This window comes from Oryctolagus cuniculus, chromosome 12 (genome assembly GCF_964237555.1).
Source record: "Oryctolagus cuniculus chromosome 12, mOryCun1.1, whole genome shotgun sequence".
NCBI lineage: Eukaryota > Metazoa > Chordata > Mammalia > Lagomorpha > Leporidae > Oryctolagus > Oryctolagus cuniculus.
In genome coordinates this window covers 95,343,024-95,364,374 of record NC_091443.1, presented here as the reverse complement: position 1 = coordinate 95,364,374, position 21,351 = coordinate 95,343,024, and the positions used below count along the sequence as shown (strand labels likewise).

General features: G+C 41.0%; 1 long non-coding RNA gene across 1 annotated transcript in view; it reads right to left on the bottom strand.

Annotated features, from left to right (window-relative positions):
• Nucleotides 1-21,351, bottom strand: part of LOC138844720 (uncharacterized) — a 124,195-nt gene that overhangs the window by 78,472 nt on the left and 24,372 nt on the right. The window lies entirely within an intron of this gene.

Sequence of the window (21,351 nt, the reverse complement as noted above, 5' to 3'; positions counted from 1 at the left end):
ATTTCTGCAAAATGAATTTGACTGCAGTTTCCTTATTAAAATCAGTCAGAACGCTAAAGAAGCCTCTCCAGGTTTTGGTGGCCCAAAGCAGAAAAATCTGAATCTCTTTTTGCTATGCTGCACATCAGTTCTGCCTACAGCCTCTGTTCATTTACTTATTTTTTTGTATTTTTTCATGTATTACATTTCATTTTGGATTATAAATTTTATTATGTTACATTTTGGCTTCATGCAGGATAAGGGAATTCTGGTAATCAGATAATTTTTTTAAATCAGGGCACACGTATTTTATCTTATGGAATTCTAGGTTTGTCTTATTGTTTTGGCTCCAGCAGATGTTTTTTCTTTGTTTATGGGCTGTTCCCCACCTTATATCTTCTTTATATTTATTTGTTAATTCATTTATTCTGTCAAAAACAACAAAAACACAACTAGTAGGAGTTTCATGATTAGAAAACTACATAGAACACCTACTCTTTTGAACTTTGTGTCTGAGAAGAGAGAAATTTAAGCATTTTGTTGAAGAGAAGGAATTTAAATTTCTCTAAAATGAGTTTGACTGCAGTTTTCCTGCTAAAATCATCTGGAATACTAAAGCAATGTGACAGGTTTTAGGTGGCACAAACCAGAAACATCTGGTGCTTTTTGCATAGCTCCATACCAGATCTGGCTACAACCTCTTTGCTGGTTGGTTTGTTTGCTTTGCATTATTTTCATGAATCACATTTGATTTTTGTTTATAAATTTTAGTATGTTACAATTTGGCTTCATGCTAGATAACAAAATTCACGTATTTAGCTTAATTTTCCTTTTTTAATCAGTACATAGTAATTTTACCTTCCAGTTCCAATTTTTCTTTGTTTATGTGCTATTCCGCACTTTTTTCTAACTTAAAATTTGTTTATTCATTTGTTTATTTATTTATTCTGTCAAAAAAACAACTCATTTGACTTTTGTATTGCTTATGATACAAAAACACAACAAATTGTCTTTTTATGATTTGAAAACTATAGGGAACAACTACCCTTATGATCCATGAGTCTGAGAAAAGTGAAATTTAAGCCTTTGTAGAAGGGAAGCATTTAAAGTTTCTACAAAACAAGTATGATTGTGGTTTACTTGTTAAAATAATTTGGAATGCTAAAGCAACTGGGCCAGTTTTGGGTGGCACAAACCAGAAAAAACTGGTTTGCTTGTTGCAAAGCTCTGTATCAAATTTAGCTACAGCCTCTGGCTACAGCCTCTTTGTTTCTTTTTGCATTTTTCATGTATTCTTTCATTTTGGGTTATAAATTTTAGTATATTACATTTTGCCTTCATTCCAGATAATGGAATTCAGGTCATTGGATTTAATATTTTTTAATGAGGAAACAGATATTTTACCTTCTTTAATTCTAGGTTTGTTTTATTGTTTTGGCTTCCAGCAAACGATTTTTTGTTTACAGGCTGTTCCTTACATTTTTTCTGGTTTTAAATCTATTTAATTCTGGACCTTTCTCTCTCTCTCTCTCACTGTCCACTCTGCCTGTCAAGAAAGAGAGATAGAGATAGAGATAGAGATAGAGATAGAGATAGAGATAGAGATAGAGATAGAGATAGAGAGAGAGAGAGAGAGAGAGAGAGGCCGGTGCCTGCACCTGGCGCTGTGACCCAGAAGTGCACCCGCACGCCTGGCGCCTACAGCCCAGTGGTCTCAGGTGGGAGTCAGCACCGTGTCCGCTCCTGCCGAGAGCCTGCACGAGCCTTGAGTAGCTGTCTGCGATGCTGCTGGCCGAGCCTGAGGGACACCCAGCGGCCCCAGGGCCAGGCCGGGATCAGGAGAGGCTGCCGCGCCGTTTCCCAGGCATGTTTTTCTTCTTCGGCCCCTTCCGGAAGCAGCGGCCTTGGCGGGCCTCTGTCCCGCCAGCAGACCGGACCCCCTTGGAGGTGAGTGACGCGCGGCTGTTGCGGTTTCCCACTGGGTCCCGACGGTGCGAGTGGCCTCGTGGTCATGCTGTGCGAGAGCAGAGGTGGCTCTGTCTCCTCCCGGAATGGCCCACACGTTCCCGTGTGTTTCCTTTTTGATGGCCCAGCTGCCCTGCTCTAGACCTCTGAGACTCTGGACTGGAGGAACAAGGGCGAAAATGCTGGTCCGTTTCCTGGTCTAGGAGGACAGTTTTGGGTTCCTTGCATTTGGTGTGATGGTAGGGCTCTGTGGATTTTCCGTAGTGCTTTTTGATTATTATTTTGGTAAGGTTGTTAGTAATGTCCTCGCTGTCATTTCTGTTGTTTAATCACTTGAGTCTGTTCTCTTTTTCCCCCCTGTTTCCTGTGGATAAATGTTTTGTCAGTTTCACTGAGTTTTCAAGAACTGTATTTTGGCAGGCGCCGCGGCTCACTAGGCTAATCCTCTGCTTGTGGCGCCGGCACACCGGGTTCTAGTCCCAGTTGGGGCACCGGATTCTGTCCCAGTTGCCCCTCTTCCAGGCCAGCTCTCTGAAGTGGCCCGGGAGTGCAGTGGAGGATGGCCCAAGTGCTTGGGCCCTGCAACCCATGGGAGACCAGGAGAAGCACCTGGCTCCTGCCTTTGGATCAGCAGGGTGCGCTGGCTGTAGTGCGCCAGCCGCGGCAGCCATTGGAGAGTGAACCAACGCAAAGGAAGACCTTTCTCTCTGTCTCTCTCACTGTCCACTCTGCCTGTCAAAAAAAAAAAAAGAAATCTATTTAATTCTTATCTATCTATTTATTATTCTGACAAAAACAACAACACATTTGGCATAATAAACTTATGTTACAAAAAACACAATTTGTAGTTTTATGATTAGAATATTACAGGTAACATCTACCCTTATACTCTATGTGTGGGGGAAAAATGAAATCTAAGCCTTTTTTAGAAGAGAAGTATTTTAATTTCTCCAAAACATGTTTGACTGTGGTTTTCTTGTTAAAATCATTCAGAATGCTAAAGCAACATCAGTGGATTTCAGTGCCACAGATGAGGGAATTTCACTGCTATTGTTGCTAACCTCCATATCCAATCTGGCTATAGCTGCTTTGTCTTGCATTTATTTCATGTATTGCATTTCATTTTGTTTTATAAATTTTATTCTGCTACATGTTGGCTTCATGTTGGATAACTGAATCCTTATGATTGGTTAAATTGTCTTTTCAATCAGGGAATAGGAATTTTACCTTTTGTAATTCTAGGTTTTTTATTGTTTTGGCTACCAGCAGATGATTTGTCCTTTGTTTATGGGCTCTTACCCACATTTTTTCTGGTTTTAAATCTATTTGTGTACTGATTTGTTTATTTATCCTTTCAAAAACAACAACACACATGATATAGTATCCCTTAGAATACAAAACACACAACAAATTGGAATTTTTGATTAGAAGCATACAGGAAGCACCTATCCACATGATTTATATGTCTAAGAAAAGTGAAATTTAAGCCGTTTGTAGAAGAGGAGGATTTTACATTTCTCCAAAATGGGTTTGACTGTTTTTTTTTTTTTTGATAAAATGCTTTGGAATGATAAATCAACTTGGTTGGTTTTCAGTGGCACAAACCAGAATAATTACTTCTCTTGGTCATAATCTCCATATCAGATCCAGTGACAACCTCTTTGGTTTTTTTTTTTTTTTGGTATACATTTTATGTATTACATTTCATTTTGGTTTATAATTTTATTATGGTATATTTTGGCTTCATGTTGGATAATGGAAACCTGGTAATTTGATTAACTGGTCATTTGAATCAGGACACATGAATTCTACCTTCTGGAATTCTGGGTTAGTTTTATTGTTTTGTCTTCCATCAGCCATTTTTTCCTTTGTTTATGGGCTATTCACATGTTTTTCTGGTTTGTAAATTTAGTTGTTTATTCATTTGCTTATTTATTCTATCAAAAACAAAGACACATTAGACATAGTATCCCTTAATACAAAAGAACACAATAATTTGGATTTTAATCATTCTAAAACTATAAGGAACAGCTACCCTTATGCTCTATGTGTCTGGGAAAAGTGAAATTTAAGACTTTTCTAGAAGAGAAGGATTTTAGTGTCTCCAAAATGAGTTTAACTCGTTTTCTGGTTAAAATTATTCAGAATGGTAAAGCATCTTGGCTAATTTTGGGTGCAAAAAACAGAGAAATCCTGGCCGCAGAGCACCACCCTCCCCCGCCTGGCCCTGGGCTGGCACCTGTTCCTGTGCATGGAGAGCTGCAGGGAGGGGCCCGTGGATAGAGCAGACCCCAGGGACCCCGAGTCAGACTCGGAGAAGGCCGCCTGGTGCAGTCACGTGATGATGGAGTTGGCGCCCTCCTGGATGGTGCGCCACTGGACGCTGTCCAGGTCCGAGGCCTGGTCTGAGGCGGCCGCCTCCTCGAGGCAGTCCTGGGTTGCCTCTACTGGCCACTCGTCCTGCCCAGAGCCCGGGCCTTGCGGCGCCTGGGCAGGGCTGAGCCGATGCAGCGGTGCAAGAGCTCCTCCTCTGAGCACGAGCTGGGGGAGCTGTGGTCCCTCGCGCAGGGCCTGGGGGACCATGGGCTCCAGGCCTCCCAGGTGGCTGGCCTGGCCGGCTGCTCACAGGGCTCGGGCTCACTGAGTGAGCTGGCCGAAGAGCTCAGAGAATAGCAAGGTGGGGGTCTCCTTGGCGATCAGCCAGGGCTGGGCTGAGGAGGGGAGCGGCTGGGCCTGAGAGGCCGCCTTGGCTGGGGCCCGGGCCTCCTTCCCGCCCCGCCTCAGGGCCCGCGGGATCGTGGACAGTCGCCACGGGTGCGGCCCGGCAGAGGAGGGCGCCTCCTCAGAGTCCTAGAAGCAGTACACGGCCTCCTTGGTGGGCGTCCTGAGGCACAGGGACTGCCTCCCCACTTCCCCCAGCCTGGTCCAAGTGGGCACTTGCGGGCCGGCCCAGGGCAGCTCCAGCCCGGTCCGGCTCCTGCCTGTTCCCCGGCCCTGCTCCGGGCTCTGGCCAGCGCCCCCGGCTTTGAGCCGGTTCCTGGAGATCTGGCTGGCTGGGGCCGCGAGGCCGGGGGGCTCCCGCCTGTCCAGCCAGCCTCGGGGCTGCTCCCTGGTGGGCCCTTGCAGGGTCTCCTCGCTGAGGGACGCGGCGCTGGAGAAGCTGACCGGAGTGCCCTCGGCCGAGTCGGTGCACGAGTCGTCGTCCTGGGCCCGGGTGGGCACCAGCATGTAGACGGGGATGGGCAGTGCCCGGCGGCCGGGCACCAGCGCCAAGGCCACCTTGCAGAGCCGCACGGGCACGGCCGCCCCCAGGCACTCGCGCAGCAGCTCCAGCGCCGGCCCCTCCTGGCGTCCGGCGGCTTCTCATCAACGGTGGCTGGCGTGGAGGTCGGGGCAGGTGGGCAGCAGCAGCCCCAGCTCCAGGTCCTGCTGCACGTAGTGCTCGTGCAGGGCCAGCACACTAAGTCTGGAGGCACAGAAGTTCTTGTCCAGCTTCTTCACGGTGAAGCGGATGCTGCAGGCATCCAGCTCAGAAGGCAGGCGGCAGGGCTGCCAGCGGTTGGGGATGTCCAGGAAGTGCTTCCCGTAGCTCTCCCACTGCAGGCTGACCTGGCTGTCCTTGGGCTGGCCGGGCTGCGCGGCCAGCAGCGTCTTGCTGCTGCTGGGTGGCATGGTCTGCCCGAGGCTGTTGGGCAGCTCCCTGGGGCTCACCATGCTGCTGCCCAGTCTGCCTTTTCTCCATTAGTTTATTTCCCAAATGCCGACAACAGTTAGGGCTGGGCTAGGCCAAAGCCAAGAGCCTAGAATGCAATCTGGTTTTTCTATATGCTTGGCAAGGACTCAAGTGCTTGAGCCATTACCTGCCACCCCAAGAGTGAACATCAGCAGGAACCCTGATTGGAAGCAGAAACCCAGGACTCATACTGGACGGTGTGATATGGATGCATACTCCCAAATAGTGACTTAATCACTGCACCAATGCCTTGCTTCTAAAAATCAACTTATAAAAAGAAGTTACAGTGAGTATTAATAATTTTATAATCAGAAATGGCCACTACGGCTGGCGCTGTGTCGATCCGAAACCAGGAGCCAGGTGATTCCTCCTGGTATCCCATGCGGGTGCAGGGACCCAAGCACTTCGCCCATCCTCCACTGCCCTCCTGGGCCACTGCAGAGAGCTGGACTGGAAGAGGAGCAACCACAACTAGAACCCAGTGCCGGCCCCAGGCTATTACCCAAGTGAACCACGGCGCCAGCCCCAGGTTTTGGTTTTTATTTTAAGATATTGTCTTTTTTTTATTATTTGACAGGTAGAATCATAGACAGTGAAAGAGAGAGACAAAGATCTTCCTTCCTTTGGTTCATTCCCCGAATGGCCGCTACGGCTGGAGCTATGCCGAACCAAAGCCAGGATCCAGGAGCTTCTCCCTGGTCTCCCATGTGGGTGCAGGGGCCCAAGCACTTGGGCCATCCTCCACTGCCCACAGCAGAGAGCTAGACTGGAAGAGGAGCAACCAGGACTAGAACCCGGTGTCCATATGGGATGCCAGCGTTGCAGGTGGAGGATTAACCAAATGAGCCATGGCAATGGCCCCGAAGATACTGACTTTGATAATCCTGAAAGCAAATGAGTGAACACCCAATTCATGCCACCATAAACCTTCAAAGGAAATGAAACAGAAGGAAACTCATGATCCTAAAAGTGAATATACTGAACTTGATGAAGCTGTTTGATAAGCAAGAAAATTATCACTGAAGCCTACAGAGCCCACAGCAGATAAAGTCAATGGGAACCAGATAAGTGGGAATTTTCGAAGGAGTGAAGGAAAACACAGATCACCTATGATGATGGTGATGAAAAAACAAACTATATTCAGAGACTGGAGACATACAATAAACTGGTTTTAAAAATGAGGAGAAACCAAAAGAAGAGGGAAGAGGACAAAGAAGAGGAAAAAGAAGCAGAAAAAGATTGAAGAGGGGGCAGAAGCACACAAGGGGAAACCCACTCAACAGCATTTTAGCTATGGTGTCTTTAATCAGTAGATAGTTAAGTGAATGCTTTATTTGTTTAAAAGCTTATTTTCGCCGGCGCCGCGGCTCACTAGGCTAATCCTCCGCCTTGCGGCGCCGGCACACCGGGTTCTAGTCCCGGTCGGGGCGCCAGATTCTGTCCTGGTTGCCCCTCTTCCAGGCCAGCCCTCTGCTGTGGCCAAGGAGTGCAGTGGAGGGTGGCCCAGGTGCTTGGGCCCTGCACCCCATGGGAGACCAGGAAAAGCACCTGGCTCCTGGCTCCTGCCATCGGATCAGCGCGGTGCGCCAGCCGCAGTGCGGCGGCCATTGGAGGGTGAACCAACGGCAAAGGAAGACCTTTCTCTCTCTCTCTCTCACTGTCCACTCTGCCTGTCAAAAAAAAAAAAAGCTTATTTTCAAAAATTTTGCTCTACATCGAACTGTTGGTTAATAGACTGTTGCTTCAAATATATATATATATATATTTAGTCAATTTTATAATGTTTTCTCATTTTCATGATTTTTATATTTTGAATTTCTGTCATTGAAATTTAAGATTATAGTTGCTAAATTTACCAGAAGCATTTGTTCTGCTAAATATTTCCAGAAGAACCCACTGAAAATGATGCTGAACCATGCTGCACTAACGGCATGCTAATCACTTTGTGTTAGAAATGTAATCCGGTGGCCGACCCTGCAGCATAGCAGGGTAAGCATCCACCTGAGATGCCAGCTGCTGTGCACCTGAGTCCCAGCTGCTGCACTTCTGATCCAGCGCCCTGCTAATGGCCTGAGAAACAGTGGGAGATAGCCCACTGAACCCATGAGGGAGACCCGGAAGAAGCTCCTCGCTCTTGGCTTTGGATCGGCCCTTCTCTGGCTATTGCGGGCCTATGCGGAGTGAAACAGCAGATGGAAGACTGCATTCTCTGTCTTTCCCTCTTTCTTTCATTTTGCCTCTCAAATAAATAATCTTTATTTTAAAGTAAAAAATAAATACAATCTTTATGGTAACATTACCTACTATAAAACCATTAACTAATTAAAATCAAGTAAAAGTCTCAGCATTTTTAAAGCACCACATGTAATAGTCATAAAATCTTGCTTGTTTGCATCAGATCCAAAAGAGAGTTAAAAGAAAGCTAGTCACATTAAAGTCATATTTTTAGAATGACTCTACTATTAAACATAATTTTACCTTATTTAAAAATTATTATCTAGAGTGAAATCTATTTAAAATATCGATATTATTGAAGTGAATTGGCATGTATTTTATAAATTAGTCACATAATAGTTTATTCAAGAATAGGATATTTGTAAGACTATAAATATCACTGGTTCTTATTTGAGTTGTAGAAGGATCCAGACACACTGACAAATGTCCACTAGAATGCACTTCATTCTGCTGAAGTTTATTCTCAAATTGGTAGTAAAATACATAAAACCTTCAGAAAGTATTTCAGGTCTTTCTGAGACAGAAAAGAGAGCTGCCATCTGCTTGTTCACATTTCAAATTGCAATAGACAGGACTGAGCTGAGCCAAAGCCAGGAGCCAGAAACTCAATCCAAGTTTCTCACAGAAGACAATTACTTGATTCATCACTGCTGCCTCCTAGAGTCTCCTTTAGCAAGTAGCTGGAGTCGGGAGCTGGATGTCAAACCCATGTAGTCCAATATGGAACACTGACATTTGAACAGCTCAGTCACTACCGTAAACACCTGCCTCCTCATGCAAATACTGAAAAGTTGATGCACCAATATAAATATAAAGCAAGTAGTCACATTTATGTTTATAGAAGGCAAAAAGCATTAATTGGTATGAAGAGGCACTATATGAAATAAAGGTGATAGTCCATCAAGAAGATGTAACAATTATCAATATGTACACACAAGAGTGCAGTTTTAATGCTCATTTATTTTAAAAAGGCATTAAAATGAAAAGATCAGCAAACCCAACTTTCACAATGGGACCTAGAAAAATGCTCTCTGCTTCCTATCGAGTTTCCTGCCAAAATTTCCTATGAGGCAGCAGATAATTGCCCAAGTACTTGGGCTCCTGCCACCAATGTGGGAGACCTAAACGGACTTCCTAGCTGCTGGCTTTTGCATGACTAACTTTGCTCAGGTATTTGGGGAGTGACCCAGTGCATGAAAGATGTGTATCTACGTGTGTGGGTCTATGTATCTCTCTCCACTCTATCTTAGCCCTCTTTCAGATAAAAGAACATTTTTTGAACAGTGATGGCAGTGAAATAGGTGATTCATCACATTAAAATAGGAGAAAGGCCTGTAAATACAAAGCTAGTAACAAAAAGTTATGTAGCCAAAACATAGGACTTTAAAAGTAATAACAGAATACCATGAACAAAATTTATCTTAAAATATAAACTTACTATTTTTGATTTAACTTGTAAAGACAAAGAGGGAGGCAGGGAGGGAGGGGGGAGGGAGGGAGGGAGCGAGCGAGCGAGAGCGAGCGAGCACAAGTACGCTGTCTTCTGCTGGTTCATTCCACAAAATGTTTGCAACAACTAACTGAATCCAGGAGCTGAGAAGTCTGTGGTTCTCCCACATAGGTGGCAAGGACATAACTAACCTAGTTACGATCTGCTGCCACCCAGAGTGCACATTATTAGGAAACTGAAACTGAGAATGGATCCAGCACTTGACTCAGGCACTCTTATATGGGATGTGGGGGTCCCCAGCGGTATCTTAACTTCTAGGTTAAACGCCAATACTAGCACATATTGAACTTCCTTCTGTAAAAATAGAAAATCCAAATAATAAACATTAAAAAATACCACATTGGTGACCATAGTTCTCCTATAACTATAAGACATAAAACCATGTATTTTTAGAAGACACATTCTCAGTGTTCAAAGAACTGCTCATTTTCATATTATGTAAACCTTTTGAGAACAAAAGGGACAGCAGTCTGGTTTGTTGTATAATACTGATACCAAAAGCATAAATGGAAAGAAGAAATATAATTCATTGTATAAGTCTCAAAAGTGGACATAAATACAAATATTTCAATAATAATTTAATAAACCAAATGTAGCATTTTAAATATCAAACAAAATAGAAATTCTGGTAAAATAGCATAAGAGACGCATGGGAACTTTAAATACGTTAAAATGAGACACGGAAGAAAGTTTAGCCAATGAGTTTGTATGTTTAATGTTGGAACATCAGGTAACAGTGATGGTTCCTGTGAAGTCACCGTGCCCTTGGACATCAGTATGAAGGAGTAGCATCACTCCAGTACTTGAGAGTACAGTCTGGACTTCAACAAGGTCTCCTCAACCGGTGTGAGAAGCAAAAGCCTATTGCAGATGGTCTGTCAGTGACCTCTCTAAGGGCAAAAAATAATCCAATTATTACTTCTCAGCTGGCTGTTACACAAATTAAGATAAATTTAGGAAATTATACTCTGCTTCCTTTATATATGAAAATGATTTTAAATAAAAGAACAAAAGAAAAATCAATACACAAAATCACCATCAGATGAGATCAGTTGTAGTCTCTGAAATTTAAAACAACAACAACAACAAAAAAAAAAGTGTCAGGTATTTTCAGAAGGAATCAAAAATAGTTGTAGTCATAGGCCTTAGGGGATCTTGAGAACACTTTGCCCCCTTGGGCACAAAATCACTAGAAATTAAAGAACAGAGATTGTTTTCTGATCAGAATATTCCTTCCTTGTTTTTACTCTAGTTAAATCCTACAAATAGAACTTAACAAGTCCCTTTGGGACAGCTGATCCACTTTTCTGAATTCTTAATCTGTTCCTGTAACTTCTTGCTACCTAATCTTTCTTTGTGAATTGATTTTTAAAAAATATATATAGGATAAATGTTCAGGTCAGGTATAACATAAAATGTAAACACTGAGGAGGATAGAAATACTGATTGGGCTCCACCCTCCCTAAATAGCAATTAATCTATCAAAGGATTCATAGGTGGAGAAATGTTGGAGTTCTTAAAACTCTAATTAATCTGAGTTTGTGGCAACTATACTGCATGAAGTGGTTTCTAGAAGTCATTCTATTGCTTCTTAAATTTGTGGTCATGGCTCCTGTGGTGAGTGAGTCATCAGCTTGGGTCTCTTTCTGTGAACATCCCTCCAGGGAAAATCAGAGACAGGAATAGGGAGAGCCCCTACTCCAGATAGGGGCAGGTAGCAGTGTGTGTAATGGACTTTTCTCTTCTATATCGGCCAGATTTCAGGACATCCTAAGAGGCAGCTGTGCCAACCAGAGGATAAAATCAATCAAAAACGCTTCCATGCATTTTCTTAGAGAAAAGTTTCAACACTAACTTACAGATGTTCTTTACTTCTTTGTGAAGTTTCACCCAACTCACATCAATTTCTCACTTTTAGTTGGAAGCCATGGGTAAGTTTCTTGGCATATCCAATTTTATTCATCACACAACTTCAGACAGACTAATGACTACTGCAATGGAAAATGTAGTGGTTCTTGTTTTGTAAAATCAAATCTCTGTGATTTATAGACTGATATTTTCATGATAATTTAAAATTACATTTTCCCTTAGATACACCTCCTATGGATAATTTACTTTGATGCATTCTGGTTTGTAGGATTAAGAGCTGTTTGACAGATTGGCTTCAAAAGTTTCTATTGCCTCATGAGATTTAGAAGTGATTTCATTAAGCAATGTGCCTAATCAGCTACAAAATGGATATCTGTTTACAGAAGAACAATGTCCTGATGCTTTTACTTTTAAACATGAAATTCCTTTTTCTGAAATGAAGAAACATGAGAATCAACATATTTGTGAGCCCTTGAACAGTCTTATCCATCCAAACAAGTTTTATGTGTGAGCAAGCACGAAGTATCCTATACACACATAGTTAGCAGCATAAAATATGTGTTCAGCAAAACCCGTCCATTTGGTCTTTTGTGTTTCAGCTTCTTGGAAATAGGAAGAATGTGAGTTGATACTCATCGTCATCACTCTGTGCCTTTATCATGTGAAATTCTACAAATAGCATCGTATCTTCATTGGCCCCAGATACTGCAAGAACGCTGAATGGACATCTGAGCCCAATGAATCCTGCAGTGGGAAATGACCTTTGAATTTTTCTAGATCAATTCCTCACCAATCAGGAATCCCATGCTGAATAAATGGTTAATCGATTTATGATTTACAACCTTTGCTGACATAAACTTCATTCCTATGAAAAGGACTAATTTTCAAGGAGGTGATTCCAGTGGTTATAGAGTTCTTTCTTAAACAAAGATAACATCATTTGTCAATAATTTGTGCTGAGTGAATTAAGCCAGTCCCAAAGAGACAAATATCATATGTTCTCCCTGATCGGCGACAACTAACTGAGCACCAAAGGGGAAACCTGTTGTAGTGAAGTGGACACTATGAGAAACAGTGACTTGATCAGCTCTTGTCCTGACTGTTGATGTACAATGTAATACTTTATCTATTTTAGTATTTTCTCTTTATTTTGTGGAGAATGATCCATCATGCGAAGCGGGATACACAGCAGACTAGTAGAAAGCAGGTGTCCTAAATAGCACTCTGGCCTCAGAATCAGCCCTTAAGGCATTCGGATATGGCTGAAGAGCCCATGAGAGTATTTCAGGCATGGAAAGCCAAGACACCCTGGAAAAAAAAAAAAGAAGACCTAAATGAAAGATCTCTGCGAGTGAGATCCCAGTGGGAAGAACGGGGCCATCAAAGAAGGAGGTACCTTTCTCTGAAGGGAGGAGAGAACTTCCACTTTAACTATGACCCGGTCTGAATAAGATCGAAGTCAGTGAACTCAAAAGGCTTCCATAGCCTTGGCAACTCATGACTAGAGCCTAGGGAGATTACTGACGCCACAAACAAGAGTGTCAAATTGGTAAGTCAACAACAGGAGTCATTGTGTACTTACTTCTCATGTGGGATCTGTCCTTAGTGTGTTGTCCAATATGAAGTAATGCTATAACTAGTACTCAAACAGTATTTTACACTTTGTGTTTATGTGTGGGTGCAAACTGATGAAATCTTTACTTAATATCTACTAAATCAATCTTCTGTATATAAAGAGAATTGAAAATGAATCTTGATGTGAATGGAATGGGAGAGGGAGTGGGAGATGGGAGGGGTGCGAGTGGGAGGGAAATTATTGGGGGGGAAGCCATTGTAAGCCATTAACTGTACTTTGGAAATTTATATTTACTAAATAAAAAAATATAAAAAGATTCCCGTGATGAAGAGAACATCCTTTGGTGCACTCTTTTTTTTTAGATTTCTTTTATTAATTTGAAAGGCAGAGTTACAGAGAGAGATAGAGGTCTTCCATCTGCTGGTCCACTCCCCAGTTGGCTGCAATGGCTGGCGCTATGCTGATCCAATGCTAGGGCCCAGGAACTTCTTCTGGGTCTCCCATGCGGGTGCAAAGGCCCAAGGACTTGGGACATCTGCTGCTGCTCTCCCAGGTAATAGCAGAGAGCTGGATCAGAAGTGGACCAGACAGGACTAGAACTGGAATCCATATGGGATGCTAGTGTTTCAGGCCAGGGCTTTAACCTGCTGTACCACAGCACCAGCCCCGGTTCACTCCTGAAATGGCTCCAACAGCATGAACTGGGACAGACTGTCGCCGGGAGCAAGGAAGTCCAACCAGGTAGCCCACATTGGTCGCAGGGGCCAAAGCACTTGTGTCATCTTTTGCTGATTTCCCAGGCACATGTACAGGGAGGTGGGTCAGAAGCAGAGCATCTGGAACTCAAATCAGTGCTATGACATCGGATGCTGGCCTTGGTATAAATCGCTGCACCAAAAGGATGGCTCTGCCATATAATTTTAATGTAACAAAATTCTTGGAATAAAAGCTTAAAATATGGTTCAAAAGTAAATATATATTTGGGGAAGGAAGTAGCAAAGATATGCTTTTACAGTGGGAGAAGTATAGAGTGGCTTGCAATTGAAGGAAGCCAGGAAACACTGAGTAAATAGGATTCAAACTCCATGAGTTTCCAAATTAAACAATACATTTACAATAGAAATATTTGGTAACTCATTTCAGGAAAGCAGTCTGTAGTAGACCAGCATTCCTTTCTCCCTGGGGAGGATAAAATCCTTGGAGGTGCTGCCTGAATAAACTCCATGGGGGTCACATTTATCACATCATAAAAGTTGATTTTTGTATGGGATAAAAAGTAGGGGTCAATCTTAATCTTCTGTATAAGGGGATTCAGTTTCCCCAGCACCATTTATTGAAGAAAGAGTACACGTACTTTCAGCACTTTTGTCAAAAGATCAATTATTAGTAGATACATGGATTAGTTTCTGGAATCTCCCGTTCTATCCTATTCATCTTTGTGTCTCTTTTTATGCTAGCACTATGCTGTTTTGTTTACAATAGTCCTGGAGTACACCTTGAAATCTTGTCTTGTGATTCCTCCAGCTTTGTTCTTTTTGTTCAAGTTTGTTCTGCCTTTGCTGAATCTATTGTGCTTAGACATGAATTTTAGTATTGTTTTTAACACAATTGTGAAAAATGTCATAAATATTTTCATGAGGAAGCACTGACCCTGTAAATTACTTTGGGTAATATGGAAAGTTTTAAATTACTTTTTACAATCCATGAATATGAGCAGTCTTTGCATTTTCTGTGTCTTTTTCAATTTCTTTCTTCAGTTTTTTGTAATGTGCATTGCAGAGGTCGTTCACTTACCAGGTTTAATTTGCTCCCAGGCATTTTTTGGTAGTTCTCCTGAATGGGATTGCTTTTTTCATTCTTTCCACAGGGAGTTAATTATTGGTGTATAAAAATGTAACTTGTTTTGTGTGTTGATTGTATCCTGTGACTTTACAGAATTTGTCAGTTCTAATGTGTTTTTGAGGAGTCTTTAGGTTTTTCATCATATAGAATCATATCATCTGAGAAGGAATAGTTTGAGCTTCTCCTTTCTATTTGTACTCTTTCTCTTTCCAAATGGCTCTGGCTAAAATTTCCAATACTATATTGAAGAAGAGCAGCAACAATAAATATATATCCTAGTGTGGTTCCAGATCTTAGAGGAAATGCATTCGATTTTCCCTCATTCAATAGGACAGTGACTGAGAGTTGTCATATATTACCTTTATTATATTGAACTATCTTTTTTTATGAAACAGGAATGGGTGTTGAATTTCACTGAATGATTTTTTGCATCCATTGGAATAATTATATCATGCTTATGATTCAATGTACTTGTATGATATACTATATCTTATGATACATTGTGAAATATTTTATATATATATATATATATATATATATATATGGGGAAAACAAAACTCAAGCCTTCCTAGTTTAGATGGAATTCACAGTTACTGTAGTATACATTAATATAAAAAAGAGCCACCCACATCTGAGATTTTATTCTCAATATGGCATAGAATACCTACATGTCTGATGTATGTGTGTAAATATATATGGAAAAAGTAGATTTAAATCATTTTAATTCAGAAGAAATTTTCAGTATTAAAAATGGGTGTCCCTTAGGTACTTCCTTTAAAAGAAAAGGGGCGCTAGAGGACTGTACATGGGGTGGTGTTTTTCTGGTACAAATTGGATAAAACCACTTCTGCTGCCAGGAACAGATTTTCCCATTCTAGCCTACAATTTTTATTCCCAAAAAAGACAGAGAATACCTCTTCTTCTAATGTATACATTTGCGAAAAGTAAATATAAGCCTTCTTAGTTCAGAAGGAATTCAAAGTTATTAAAAACGGGTTTTCCTCAGTTAATTCTTTTAAAAGAAATCTGGAATGCTAGAGGACTGTTCATTGCCTGGCTTTTGCTGGCACAAACTGAATAATACCAGTTCTATTGCTAGGAACCGATTCTCCCATATGAGTATACAATTCTTTTGTGTGTGAGTGTGTCTGCATGTGTGTGTGTGTGTGTTACATTATATTTTCGATATTTTTATAAATTTGCTGAGTTACATTTTTGGATTTATGCTCGATGAAATAATACATGTAATTGAATACCCAGTCTTTTTTACTAAAAATTCACTGATTGGGACTAGTCACCATTTAGAGTACTCATTTTATTTATATTTTGTATTCATGCAGGCTTCCTTATTTTTTGGCTGTATGACATTTCTGTCATGGAATACAGTTTTATAAATTTATTTATTTAGTTTCCTTTCATTAACAAAACAAAACTGCCACAGTCTACCTTAATGCGGAAAAACGTTGACCACATCGGACATTTATTCCCAAAACAGAGAACATCTCCACTTCTGATATGCATATTTGGGAAAAGTAAGTTTAGGCCTTTTTTGTTCAGAAGAAATTCACAGTTATTGAAAATGGGTTTGCCTCAAATAATTCTTTTAAATGAACTAGAATGCTAGAGGACTGTTCATTGGCTAGTCTTTGCCAGCACAAGCTGGATAAAACCAGTACTGTTGCCAGGAAGTGATCTTCCCATACTAGTCCGCATCTGTTTTCTTTTTATTTTGTGTGTTAGATTTTGTTTTGGATATTTTTATAAATTTACTGAGTAACATTCTTAATTTTTTGCTTGATTTAGGAATTCATGTAATTTATCAGCTCTATTTTTAAAAAATAATTTCTGGACTGCTTTCAGTAACCATTTAGAGTCCTCATTTTATTTATATTTTTGATTTCACAATTGCTCCCTTATTCTTTCAGGTTTGTGTCCTTTCCCTCATGGATTCTCATTTTTTAAATTTACTTCTTATATCTCCTTCATCAACAACAGTATATTTGATATGGTGTACCTTAATACAGAAAAAAGTTTTCCACATCTGAAACTTTCTCAAATAGCCAAAGAATACCTCCACTTCTGATATAAGTATGTGCGAAAAGTAAATTTAAGACTTTTTTTACCACAGAAGTTAATTCACAGTTACTGAAAATGGGTTTACCTCACGTATTTCTTTTTAAAAAACTGGAATTCTAGAGGACTGTTCGTTGGCTGGTTTTGGATTGCACAAACTGGATAAAACCACTTCTTATTTGTTTCTTTCACAACAACACATTTGCCATAGCATACCTTAATACAGAAAAAAGCTGCCCATATCTGACATTAATTCCCCAAAAGACAAAGAGCACTTACACTTCATATATATAATATCCATTATATATATATATATATATATATATATATACACACATATATATGCAAAAAGTAAAATTTAAGCCTTTTTAGCACAGAGGTATTTAGGGGTTGTAAATGGGTTTGCCTCAGGTACTACTTTTAAAAAAATCAGAAAATCTAGAGGACTGTTCATTGGCTGTTTTTGGCTGGCAGAAACTGCATAGATCCACTTCTGTTGCTGTGAACCATTTTCTAATACTAGTTCACACTGCTTTTTCTGTTTTCTGTGTTCAATTTTGTTTTAGATATTCTTATAAATTTACCAAGTTACATTCTTGGTTTTTGCTTGATTTAACAATTCATGTGATTGGATATCAGCTCTTTATTTAAAATTTCTGGACTGCTTCAACTCACATTTCAGAGTCCTCATTTTATTTATATTTTTGGCTTCACACTGGCTGCCTTATTCTTTCAACTGTATGGCTTCTCCTAATTAAATTCTGTTGTTTTAGATTTCCATATTTAGTTTTCTTTCATCAATATAATGTATTTGCCATTGTATACCTTAATGCAGAAAAATCCTGACTACAAATGACACTTAGTCCCCAGAAAGAGAACAGCGACCCTTCTCATATATATTTTTGGGAAAAGTAAACTAAGTCTTTTCAGTTCAGAAGGAATAAGCATACCTTAATACAGATAATACCTCTGATAAATATATGTGTAAAAATAAATTTGAAGATTAAGTAGAGGGAATTCACAGTTATTGACAACGGGTTTGCCTCAGGTACTTCTTTTAAAAACCAGGAATGCTACAGCACTGTTTATTGGCTGGTTTTGAACGGCACAAAATTTATAAAACCTGCTGCTAGGTACTGATGTTCCCATACAAAAATTATGTTTTATTCTTTTTAATTTATTTAGTATGTTATATTTCATATATTATTATACAGAATATCTATTTATATACATATATAAAATATAATATACATTATATATTGGGTAAATTTATCAAGTGACATTCTTGGTTTTATGCTCAATGGAGGAATTTATGTAACTGGATATTCACTCTTTTTTAAAAAAAAAATTCAGGACTGCTTCAAGTCACCACTTACAGTCCACATTTTATTTATATTTTTGGCATCACAACGGCTCCCTTATTCTTTTGGCTGTATGCCATTCTGCTCATGGATTCTGGTTTTTTAAAATTTACTTAGTTTTTTTTTTTTCATCAACAACAACATATCTGCCATAGTAAAACTTAATATAGAAAAAAAGCTGTCCAGGGACCGCCACACCTGCAGCACCAGCATCCTATATGGGCAACGGGTTCTAGTCCCAGTTGCTCCTCTTCCAGTCCAGCTCTCTGCTGTGGCCCAGGAAGGCAGTGGAGGATGCCCCAAGTGCTTAGGCCCCTGCACCCCATGGGAGACCAGGAGAAGCACCTGGCTTCTGGCTTCGGATCAGCGCGGTGTACTGGCCGCAACGGCCATTGGGTGGTGAACCAACGGAAAAGGAAGACCTTTCACTCTGTCTCTCTCTCACTGTCCACTCTGCCTGTCAAAGCAAACAAACAAACAAACAAGCAAACCAGGATTCCTAGAGGACTATTCATTAGCTGGTTTTGCCTGGCACAAACTGGATAAAACCACCTCTGCTATTAGGAACCAATTTTCCCATAAAATCCACCATTCTGGATTTTGTGTGTCTGGAGGTTATATTTTATTGTGGATAGTTTTATAAATTTATCAAGTTCCATTTTTGGCTTTATGCTTTATTTAGGAATTCATGTAATTGGTATCTGGTCCTTTTTTTTAAATTTCTGGACTGTTTCAACTCACCATTGAGAGTCCTCATTTTACTTGTATTTTTGGCTTCATGCTGGCTTCCTTATCCTTTCAGCCTTGTGCCATTTCCCTTATGGATTCCCATTTTTTCAATTTACTTCTTATTTCTCTTTCATCAGCAACAACACATTTACCATAGTGTACCTTAATATAGAAAAAGTTCCCCACGTCTGACCTTTTAACCTCAAAAAGGCAGAGAACAGCTCCACTTCTGATATTTGCATGTGGCCATAGTAAATGTAAGCCTTTTTTTAGTACAGAGGGTTATTGAAAATGGGTTTGCCTCAGGTACTTCTGTAAGAAAAACAAATACGAGAGGACAGTTCATTGCCAGGTTTTGGCTACAACAAACTGGATGAAACCGGTTCTGTGGCTAAAAACCTCTTTTCCCATACTAGTCCACCATTTTAGTTGTGTTATTTATTCTGTGTGTTACATTTTGCTTTGGATGTATGTATAAATTTCCCAAGTGACAATCTTTGTTATATGGTTATTTATGTATAAATGTAATCAGATATCGGGTTTCTTTTTTAAAAAAAAATTCTTCAGTGCTTCAACTCACTATTGAGAGTCCTCATTTTACTTATAGTTTTGGCTTTGTGCTGGCTCCTTACCCTTTCAGCTTTATGCCATTTCCCTTATGGACTCCCAGTTTTTCAATTTCCTTCTCATTTCTCTTTCATCAACTTTTGCCATCACGTACCTTAATACAGAAAAAAGTTTCCATCTGATATTTTAATCTTAAAAAGGTAGAGAACACCTCCACTTATGATATATTGATGAGGGAATAGTAAATTTAAGCCTTTTTAGTACAAAGGGAACTCAGTTATTAAAAATGGATTTGCCTGGGGTACTTCTTTAAAAAAAGATAAATGCTAGACAACTGTTCACTGGCTGGTTTTGGCTGCCACAAACTGAATAAAACTGGTTCTGTTGCTAGGAACCTGTTTTCCCATACTAGCCCACCATTCTGTTTTTTAATTTTTATTTTGTGTGTTACATTTTCTTTTGGGTATATGTATACATTTACCAAGTTACACTCTTGGTTTTATGCTTGATTCAAGAATAACTGTAACCAGATATCCCTTTTTTTTTTATCTATACTGCTTCAACTCACCATTTACAGTCCTCATTTTACTTATATTTATATTTTTGGCTTTATACCGGCTTCCTTATTCTATTGGCTTTGTGCCATTTCCCTCATGGTTTCCCACAGCAACTCTGATGCCAGACTCATGCCACTGGTGACAGTGAAAGGACTTGTATACTCATGTGTGGAGCAGCCAGGCCCAGCTGGAGCAGAACCCACACAGCTAGGACATACATATATGCTTACACAGACAGACAGACACACAAACACACATGCTCACTCCACAGGGGAGTGAAGTTCAGGCTCTGCTTTGTTGGGAAGAGCAGAGGCTGCTGGAATGCAGCAGGAGCAAGCCCACAAAGCTGGACGAAACCCACCAGGCCCTTCACACTTCTGCAGGGGCCAGAGGTGATCTGGAGAAGCATGGCATTAGAGGAGCCTGAGCTGCTACTGGTGACAGGGATCCCTAGCATTCCCTGGTGGTCTCCCCAGTACCTAGCTCTCCCGGGTGCTCCTGCCCCTCCCCCACACTTCCTTGTTGGCAGCATTGGCTTCAGTATTACTTGCATGTGTGTCCAGTATCGGTGCTGAAATCAGTGTTTCATCTCTCAACCACTTACCTGCACCCAGGGCAGGGGCCTTGTTCCTCCCACAGACAGACTAGGTGGGGCCGACACAGGACACAAAGAAGGAAGGCCATGCTCGGCCATCTGCTCCCTTCTCTGTCATCCCGGGAAAACTCTCTGATGATCAGTGCTGACAGCACCACAGAGGAACAGGACAGGAGCAGAGTGGGAGGACACAGAATGGATCAGCAGGGCTGAGACCTGTCCTGTGTCAGAAGTTTGTAGCCTGGGGAGTCCTGCTTACTGCAGGGGCGGGCACAGACTGAACTCAGGGAGCTGGGTGAGGTGTGTGGGGGGGAACCCACTGCACTAACTAAAATTCAAAATGCCAAGGCTTTGAAAGTTGTTACAAGGGGTAGCAACGGCATAGCAGATTAAACTACTGCTTGGGAAATGGGCATCCCATACTGGAGGGCTGGTTTGAATCCTGGCTGCTCCTCTTCCAGTTCGGCTCCCAGCTAATGTGATGGGAAGGTAGCAGAGGATGACCCACGTTCTCGAGTCCCTGCCACCCATGTAAGAGTACAGAACGCCTGGCTGAGACCTAGCTGTTGCAGCCATTTGAGGAGTAAACCAGAGGTTAGAAAAATCTCTCTCCTTCTTTTTCTCGTTGCACTTGTTTGCAAATAAAACAATAATAATAATTAATAATAAAAAAACATTGGTTCAAAACAGAGGTGTATTGGAGGAAGAGGACAGGTTACAGGTAGAGAGCCCTGCAGAAGGCTGGGATTTATCGAGCAGC